This window comes from Chenopodium album, chromosome 5 (assembly GCF_948465745.1).
Source record: "Chenopodium album chromosome 5, dcCheAlbu1.1, whole genome shotgun sequence".
Lineage (NCBI taxonomy): Eukaryota > Viridiplantae > Streptophyta > Magnoliopsida > Caryophyllales > Amaranthaceae > Chenopodium > Chenopodium album.
The window spans coordinates 18,115,285-18,125,080 of NC_137838.1; positions in this window are offsets into that span (position 1 = coordinate 18,115,285).

Consider the following 9,796-nt stretch of genomic DNA (forward strand, 5'->3'; position numbering starts at 1 on the left):
TACTTTTTCTCATCTCCAACTCTACTTTTGATTCATTTAACTTAGATATATAATATGTATTCTTTTTTTTTAACACAAACTGGAAATATTATATTAAGTGGCTAAAGCCATAGTTTTAATTACAAATAGCATCACATAATTTTTACATTTATAATTGATGCTAACCAAAATAAGGCCTAATATTATACTAGAACTACCAAATTGCTATACAATAGTCCCTGAAATTCATTTCCCTAAACCTGCACTAACCCAAAAGCTCTTTTCATCCATCACAAAAAAACACATATAACTACAGAGACATAGCATTAGCTACTGTAGCATTAGTAGCACTGTTTGAAGCTGCAGCCGCAGAAGTAGAAGCTACAGCAGCAGAACTAGAAGTTGCAGAACTTGAAGCTGCACCAGTAACTTATCTTCAACCACTACTTAACAAAAGTTTTGCATTAATACAACACAAGTTCAAGTACTATAATATCTATGATATATTCAAGTCTACTGATATCATTTACAATTGTTCTGATTCTTTCTTTTCTTCCCAATCCTCAACATTTGTTAGCAGTTTCTGTTTCATTTGATCTCTTTCATTAAGAAGTAGGTCAAGTACTGTTCTTATATGATGGTGATTCAGTCTTGCAAATTCTTGTAAAAAAAATAAATTATACATAAATTATACTCTAAGTATAGATTAGTTATAGAGTGTAACGACTTCAAAAATAAGTATGGTAACTTACCTCTGTTATTGTTCCTAATCCTATGCCATTTTCACCACCATAAACCTTCATATGCAGCAGTAGATAGCTTGCTGAGAAATTATCTTCTCTTTCTTTTTGGAATGGAAGTTCAATTATTCTCAGCTTGTAGGTCAGCATATCATTTGCCCGTGGATGTTTCCTTTTTTTAAACAACTTTTGTAATTGTATCACCTGAATGCAATGAATATTAGTATAATAAAAGATATTTAAAAATGAATTTAAAGACAAATTTTTAACCTATTGATTCTTTACCGTTTCTAAGATAAAACTCTATACAAGCTCATATTCTTCATTTGTCTCGTACAAAGTGTTGTCCAGATGATCAATTGTTTCATCTTTGAAGTTTATCACAGCAAGAAAGTAATGATCTTCTAACATCAGAGGTATATATACCTGCATATAGATTTGTTTTAAACATATTTACTGTAAACCTGTTTTTAATTACTTTAAACATATATTGTTCTGCTTTAATATTAATTCTGTCTTACACATTGAGCTGCATCCAAGTCCAATGATTGTGAAGTGTTCCAATCAATCCATAGTTTTTGTAGACTTGTTACTCCCTTTTTTCCATGAGCTTTCAAACACATTGTTAAAACATCCTTCCAAAAAAAAAAAAAAATCCAATTATTATTTCTAATATTTATTTAATGCAAAATTCTAAACTATAAAAGGTAATTTGAAAAACTTACCATGAAGTCAAATCCAAAAAAGTATCTAACCAAGTCATTTTCAGACCTATCTTTTTCCATTCAATGTTATTCAGGTGGTTTGACCAAGCAGTGATCACATTACTTGAAACTTTCCATTCGTTGAGCAAAGCGTTACAATCTTGCCTTACTATTTCAATTGAATCTATAAACCAGCTTACTACTTCGCTGTAATGTAGAGTTAAAGTTAAAGTTAAACTTATGTCAAACAATATTATATATAATGCAATATGATTATTTGTTTTTTAGGAAGTCTAAAACATACCTCTTGTTTGGAAAGTTTTCACCATCATTGATTGCTAAGTAGTCAATCACTTGGTAACATTGCTAACTTATGTTATCCATTACTTCCTTGTGTTTCTTCAATAAATCAGAAACACAAATCATATCTTCTACCCCTTTCTCCTTCTCTAGTTTTCTAACTACCCTGAACCTTGAAATTTTTCTCTGAAGTTGTTTTCTTTTGGTGTTTATGTCTGCCAAAGCAAGAGTAGCACATATTTCTTCACGATAAACCTTTCTCCTATTTGCTAAATCAAGGTCAGAATCAAAAGTCTCTCCAGAAAAACACAGCATATAGATCATTGCAAAAACACCACAATCAAGAGTATATCTTGGTGTCTTCCACTTGAAGTTAACTTCATCAAACTCATATTCAAGAATTTCATCAGCTTTTTCATGATTAATTCTCTTCAGAAAGTTTGACATTTCCTCCACCTTTAACATTTGTAAAGCAATATATAAGTAAAACAAATTTATAGTATAAATTACTTTAATAAACATATGATTTACTTTATATTTTATATTATATTTTTATAGGTAATATAATGCGTACTTTTAATAGATGTTCTTTTACTTTAATAAAAATATTATTTACTTTAATCAGATCATCTTTTACTTTATATTTTATCTTATTTTTTAACTGTCATTATAATCTATACTTTTAATACATTTTCATTTACTTTAATAGTACTTTTATTTACTTTAATAATTTACTTTTTATAAACAAAAAAAAAAAAAACTTACCACAATAGATCCAAGAATTCTGTAGAAAGGCTTGTGCCTGTCATCATACTCCCTGTTATCCAAGTATAGAATGGTCTGATTCATAAAATTAACCACTATCAAACTATAGTGGTTACTCATACAGATTGGAACAAAAATCTGTCATTAAAATTACAGTTATTAGCTTACAAATTCAAAATTATAATTCCATACAATGTAGTTTAATAAACATGAATAATAAGACGTACCAACTGAGCTGTCTTAACTTTCTCCTTTGCATCACATAGGCACATCCAATCGTACCATGCCTGATTCAATTCTTGTGAGTGTACTGAAGGAGACTTCACCTCTGTTTTTTTATCTGTTTTCTAGGAAGCATCTTGTGACCTGAGAGACAACACTAGAGATCTCTGTGTATTAATGAGAACATATTACTTTATGAGATCATACATATTTAATTATGATTGATCTTAACAGTTTTTTTAACCCTTACACTGTGATCAATGCCAAAGAAAAAGCATGAAGGATACACTCCTCTTTTTCATTTTTGTCATCATCTTCTTTTTGTTCCTTTTCTTTTTCTTCCTCCTCCTCCTCCTCGTCTTCTTCCTCCTGCTCCTTCTTTTTATCCTTTTCTTCCTCCTCCTCCTCCTCGTCTTCTTCCCCCTCCTCATCTTCTTCCTCCTCATCCTGTTCTTCCTCCTCGTGCCTTTTGTTTTCATTCTCTTCTTTTTTGTCATCCTTCTCTTTTTTTCCATCATCCAGATCCTCTATTTCAAAATCTTCATCATCAACATCCAAATGGACAGTTTTAGGATCAACTGCATCTTCTTCAAAAGCTTTAGGATATGTTTCAGTTTTTTGTTGCTCCTCCCATGTTGACAGGATCACACTAGATACATTTCTTAGATCATCATAAAGCCTGACTATTTATCTATAGCCCTTTGTACTCTAGGATCTTCCATCAGCCTTTGTGTTTCAGAAACCTGTTGAGAATTAGATGTAGACACATTCATTTGTTGCCTTTTCATCTTTTCTCCTAAGGTAGCTATACGCTCGGCGTGTATCATTGCAAAGAGTTGTGAATCTCTAGTCAACAAATGCAGTTCTTCTTCGATTTCCTTCAAAATAAATAACAAAAATTTATTGGTACATTATTTTTTAACACAAATAATATTTACTTTTAAAGTTAATTTGTTTACTTTTAAGTCAACATTATTTACTTTATGTTTATCATTTACTATATATTATTACTACTAGAAGCAGAACAATTCAATATAATAAAAGTAAACAAATATGAGATAAAGTAACTACATTTCATTTTAAAGTAAATAAAAGAAATCATTGTAACTAAAAAAAAAAAATTACTCACATATTTTGCAGCTTCATGTATTTCACTATCTGTCATCACACCTTCTGGTAGGTTGAATGACACCAATCTTCTCTCTCTATCAGTAAAATTTCTATAAGCATTCTCAATTACATCTCCCAAGAATGCTTGCTTTCTTTTTTTTTCTACAAACTGGATAGTCATCTTTTTGAAGTTCTCCTTGACCAAAAGATGCCTTTGCCTATTTTGCAATTCTTTCTTTGACTTTCTCATCTGAATAATGTTGGATCAATGGCAGTGTTGTAGGTTCAGGCTGCCCTCTGAATGCTAGATGATGAAAGTAGACAAGTTGAAGAATAAGGATACATCCACTGATTCCCGACCTTGATTCCTTTTTTTTGTTGTTCTTGAAGCTCCCCACTGATTTGCACAGGTTATTCATCACATAACTACACCAATCTAGGTTATGTATTTCTTTTACATTGTCTACATAATTGATTATCTTGTAATCAATCACTCTATTTGCAACAGGGGCAAAGAATGTGCTGCAAACATACATCACAAAGAATCTTTTAAAATCCTCCCCTCCTTCCTTTAGACTCTTTAATTTGTTCTCCAAATTATTCACAATTATCTTATCATCTTCTGGAATTCCTAGCTTCTTCTTCCATTCTTTTTGAATCAGCAAGTTTGATAGAGGTTGCTTCCTTAATTGAAAACTCACCTTGTTCTCTATTACATGTGGAAGCAAGAATATATCTTCAACATCGTAGGAACTCACTGAAAATTCTTTCAACATGTCAATCTTGAACATGCAGCTGCTTTCATGGAAATGGTGACAAATCCATGGAAGCATCTTTGTTGAAATTCTTCTTAACTTTAGTTCAAGCAGTCCTCCAAAACCAATACTTATGACATCTTTTTTTTTTGTTCACTAAAATCCTTGATTAAGTCAACAACTGCATTGGGTCTGCAGTGTGTTTTCTTGATTTCCAGATTACCATCATCATCATCATTAACATCAATAACTTCATGTACATCAAGGTCAAAATTGTCAAGCTTCATTTTTTTTTTCTTTAAATGAGCTTTTCCCTTTTTTCTGTCTTCTTCTGATGAACCATCAAAATCCTCATTCTGATCTTCTTCTGGTTCATAATTGCTATATTTCACTTCAGATTTTACCCTTTTCTTTGTTCCTATAATTTGTTAAAACATGTTAACCAACTTTGAAAACATTTATATTTACTTTATAAGCATTTTTGTTAACTTTATTAAAGTTATCAATGAGCATCATAGACATATAATAGTAAATAGTTCATTTCATAACAATTTACTTTAAAACGGCTTTCATTTACTTTAGAAGAGTTTCTATTTACTTTATAACAATTTGTACTTACTTTATAACAATCTTCATTTACTTTATAAACTTTTATGTAATACCTTGGTGTAATACCTTGGTGCAATATAATACATAACATATGAATTTAATTTTTTAAACTTTTATGAACCTTTTGATGCTTCTAGTTCCTTAATTCTTCTCTTTATCAATATTTGCTTTTTTGAAATCCTTTGAAGCTTAATTAGCACCTATTACATTTAGTTTACACAATCAGTTTATAAGCATAGACATATTAAAAAACTTTTAAAACATATATATTTACTCTATAAGCTTTTTTATTTGCGTTACTACACTAAGTATTTACTTTTTATATTCAATTATGTAATAGTATGCATCTGTAAATTTGTAACACAGACATATACAGATAAATGATTTACTTTATAAGTGTATCTATTTACTTTATAACAGTCTCCATTTACTTTAAATTATATACCTTTAATTAGAGATTGCTTTGTATTTGCAGGAACTTTCTTGGCTTTAGGAGTCACCTTGGCCGCATGAGATTTCTTGGTTGCAGGAGATTTCTTGATTGCAGTAACTTTTTAACTTGCAGCAGCCTTCTTTGCTGCAGAAATATCCTTTGCTGGATTTGGTTTTGTTGCAGGTTTTTTCTTTGTAGTTTTGGCCATTTTAATCTGTGAACAATTCAAAACAAATATGAGATGACCAAGAATAATGTATAGGGTAATGTAATGAGCAAGGATTATCATCATTTTTGATATGTGTAGGGAATAAATTCAATCTTTAAAATCCCACTAGCTTGAACCCCACTGTGATCATACACTAAAGTACGGTGGCGTCCAAAAGGGAAGAAGATAGAGCAAAAGAGTCGCCAACAAGTTTTTTAGGAACTTGTAAACCGTTCACGAGGTGAAGGTTACACCCCTTAACGATCCAAGAGATCGTCAACTCCATAAGGTCTAGAACCAAATAAGGGTTCGGGGATGAAGGTACAAATCCAACCTAAAAGAGATTGAACCTGCCCTAATAATAGGCCTCTACTTTATTCTGATCGTATTCATGTGCGCTTTCTGATTAGCATGCAATTAATAGGATTAACCCTAAACCTGTTTATCTATGTTGATTGAATATAATGCACAAATAAACTATTATTGGCGATCACTTGAAATTATAATCACAATTAACCCCAAACAAGATTATTAATTATCTTATTAAGCGTGATTACAAGTACCAATTCCCTTTAAACATGCAATAAAAGGTGATCAAGCAATAAAGAATAAATAAGCATCAAGCAACATAATAAATAATCAATAATAATAATCATGAATAATAATTATAACAATAATCATGTTTATGTTAAAGCATAATAATAGCAAGATCCTAGGCATGATACTAAAAAAGATTAATAACAAACCCTAGCATGTCACTAAGCAATAAAAATCAAATCTTTAGCCCTAATATGATACTAGAAATCATGAATATTAGGAAGAACATAGGAAGCATCATAACAATCATATTTAATATTAAAATTACCCTAGACATGATACTAGGAATATCATAATAACAATATAAACATGATTTCTACATCTTAATATCAATTAAAACCATTAAACACTTATTTTGATGCCTCGTACCTCTTTCTAATAACAAAATACACGCGTTAGTAACTTCAAGGAAAATAATAATCAAACAATTAAATTAAATAATTGAAATAGAGATTTGGGACCAAACCCTCATAAATTAAACCTTTCAAGTCTAGAGCGAAGGCAACTTCGAATATGGCTAGGTGTTTCTAGATCTTGCGAATGCGGAATTTTGTATGTGAAAACAAAGTTTAGAAAAGAGAGAGAGAGAGAGAGAATAATCAAGGAAATCTTGATGAGAGTTGGTGATAAATGAAAACAATTGGTGAATGAAAACGGAGTTTTTAATACGATATTTATAGAGAAAATCAGCCAAAAAGATAAATTAAACAAAATAGAGTCTGACGCACAAAAAACAGAGCTGGCGCCAACCCTGGCTAGCTGGCGCCAGACACCAACACTAGCGCCAGGCGCCAATGGCTAGCGTCAGGCGCCAGGCCTGGTTCTAGGCGCCAAGGCCTGGGGTTAGACGCCAAGCTTAAATTTAACGCGTTTTCGAAAATCCGATAAGTTTACCGTACTGGAGGATAAAATCATATAATTTCCTCAAAAATGCTATTTGATTTTGATTAAAACTCTGAAAAGTCAACAAAAGTCAATTTATCAATGCTAATTGAATTAGGAATGAAAAGAACCTTCTAGAAGAATCTAAAAGACTAAAACCATTCCTAATTGCATTAGGAATGATAAATCATATTAGGCCCTCCCCTAGATCATTGGGCCGCACATAAAGCTCAAACCGGGCCCAGTTTAGTAAATTGGCCATAACTTCCTCAATATTCATCGGAATTGGGCTTATAATATATCGTTGGAAAGGTCTTTGCAAGCCCCATCCAACTACACTATTATTGAACCCATATCATGGACCAACCAAACTGGATTGGCTGTTTTCTTAAAATAAGTTTTCGAAAACAGAGAGAAGAGAAAAGAATTAAAACTTTCCGCAACACTAGACTCTTCCACACTTTCGCTTCATTCGATTATGATTCGACGTAAAAGGTACTCAACACTGGGTTTGGTTTTGGGGAGACACAAATGGGTGTCTACAATATGTTATACACAAGCCATTATAAAAAAGTCACATCAATTTATTGATTTATACACAAGCTACAATAGCTATAGATTTCATAGTAATTCAATAACAATTAATAAATTTACTTTTAGGCAATTTCTGTGTACTTTTAACAAATTTCTATCTACTTTTAACAAATTTCTGTCTACTTTTAAAAAATTATGCACTCAAAACTATGGAAACTCAAACAACTACTTTTAATTTACTTTTAGTCAATTTCTATCTACTTTTAATAATATTTTATTTGCTTTTAGCAAATTTATGACACTCAAATAGTAGAACAGAAGTACTATATCAACAATAATGCACTCAAAAATTACTCATAAATTAACCAAAATTATTCTAAATTAGTATGAGCTTAAGTAAAATTACTTAAGTTCATAAATATAAGCAGATCTAAAGTTTTTCAAATATTATTTCAAAAACACTTTATTATAATTTTATACCTAATTTATGAAAAACCTAATATTAATTTATGTAAAACTTTGAATAATTTTCTCATCCATGATTATAGCCTAAAATTATTTCTCCGATTCAAGTTCTGCTACTTCAATTCCTACATAATCAAGCAAAAAAAAAACACAAATATAATTAAAACTTTGAATAATTTTCACATGCATGTCGATATTAACCTAAATTACAATAAATTTGCACAGAAATGATAAGTAAATCAATCATAATTTGAACAAAAATGAACTAATTTGCGATAATACCTTATTATGAAGATATCGAACTGAAAACACTAAAATTGAACTTCGAATTTCTCGGATTCAAGTTCTGCTACTTCAATTCCAACATAATCAAGCAAAAAACACAAATATAAGTATAAAATTGCAACAAAAATAAACAAAATAGTATGAACTTCGAAGTTGTGATAAAATACCTTATATTCGTCAATTTTCGCCAATTTTCGAAAATTTTTGTTCCGAAATTGAAAAATGTAGACAGTAGAGCATGAAATTGTTATTTTATAGCAAAATTGAGTAGTTGATTTGACGGTTATGGCGGTTTTCGAAGGTTTCTGCAGTTGAAAATGGAGAGTAAGAGAGAAAATCGAGGAAAGAGAGAGAAAATTGCGGAAAGAGAGAGAGAGAGAGAGAGGAGAGAGAGAAAAGGCTCCTGAATTGAATTTTGCATTTAATTTGTCTGAACAAATATGGGCCGTCAGATCGCGCGCCTCTTCTCCTACATCTGACGGTCCAGATTTGTTCCTATTGTAGAATAGGTTCTCATTATAACCCGGTCATATATATATATATACAAATTTTCTAATCAATAATGATAATGCTATTATGCTTTTAGCTTTTCCAAAACTTTAGTGAATATTATTGACTCCACTCTATATCATACATACACATAGCATGTATTTATAGCCTGTATACTGATTTTTTGCTCCATTATTGACTCTATATCATACATACTGATTTATATCCTATTGTAGAATAGTTAGTTTTAGATTTTACTACTTGTATAATAGGCATCCACAATATTTCATAACACTACAAGATTTATACATTTTAGTAACTTAGGTAGCCAAAAGTTTAAAACCAAAACCTACTTTAAGTAGCTTTTTCATTTTGGCTTAAAAGCCAGCTTTTCAGTTGGCTGAAAAAGCCAATTACCAAATATAAATTTGGATGTTTGACCAAATGAAAAAGCCAATAAAGAAGCCAATGAAAAGCCATTTACCAAACAAGCCCACTATAAATCTAGATTATCTAAGACAATTATGTATACTAGATTATTCTAAATAATTACTATTTTAACAGGATAAAAGCAAAATTTCACTTATCTAAGGGAAAACGGGAAGGCAAATTCATTTTGTAGGAAGTGAAAGTTCGTAGAATATGTGAGGTTTGACTTTTTATGCTTTGCAACAAAAAATGAATTATATTGGGTCCAACATATTTTACCTAATTTTTTG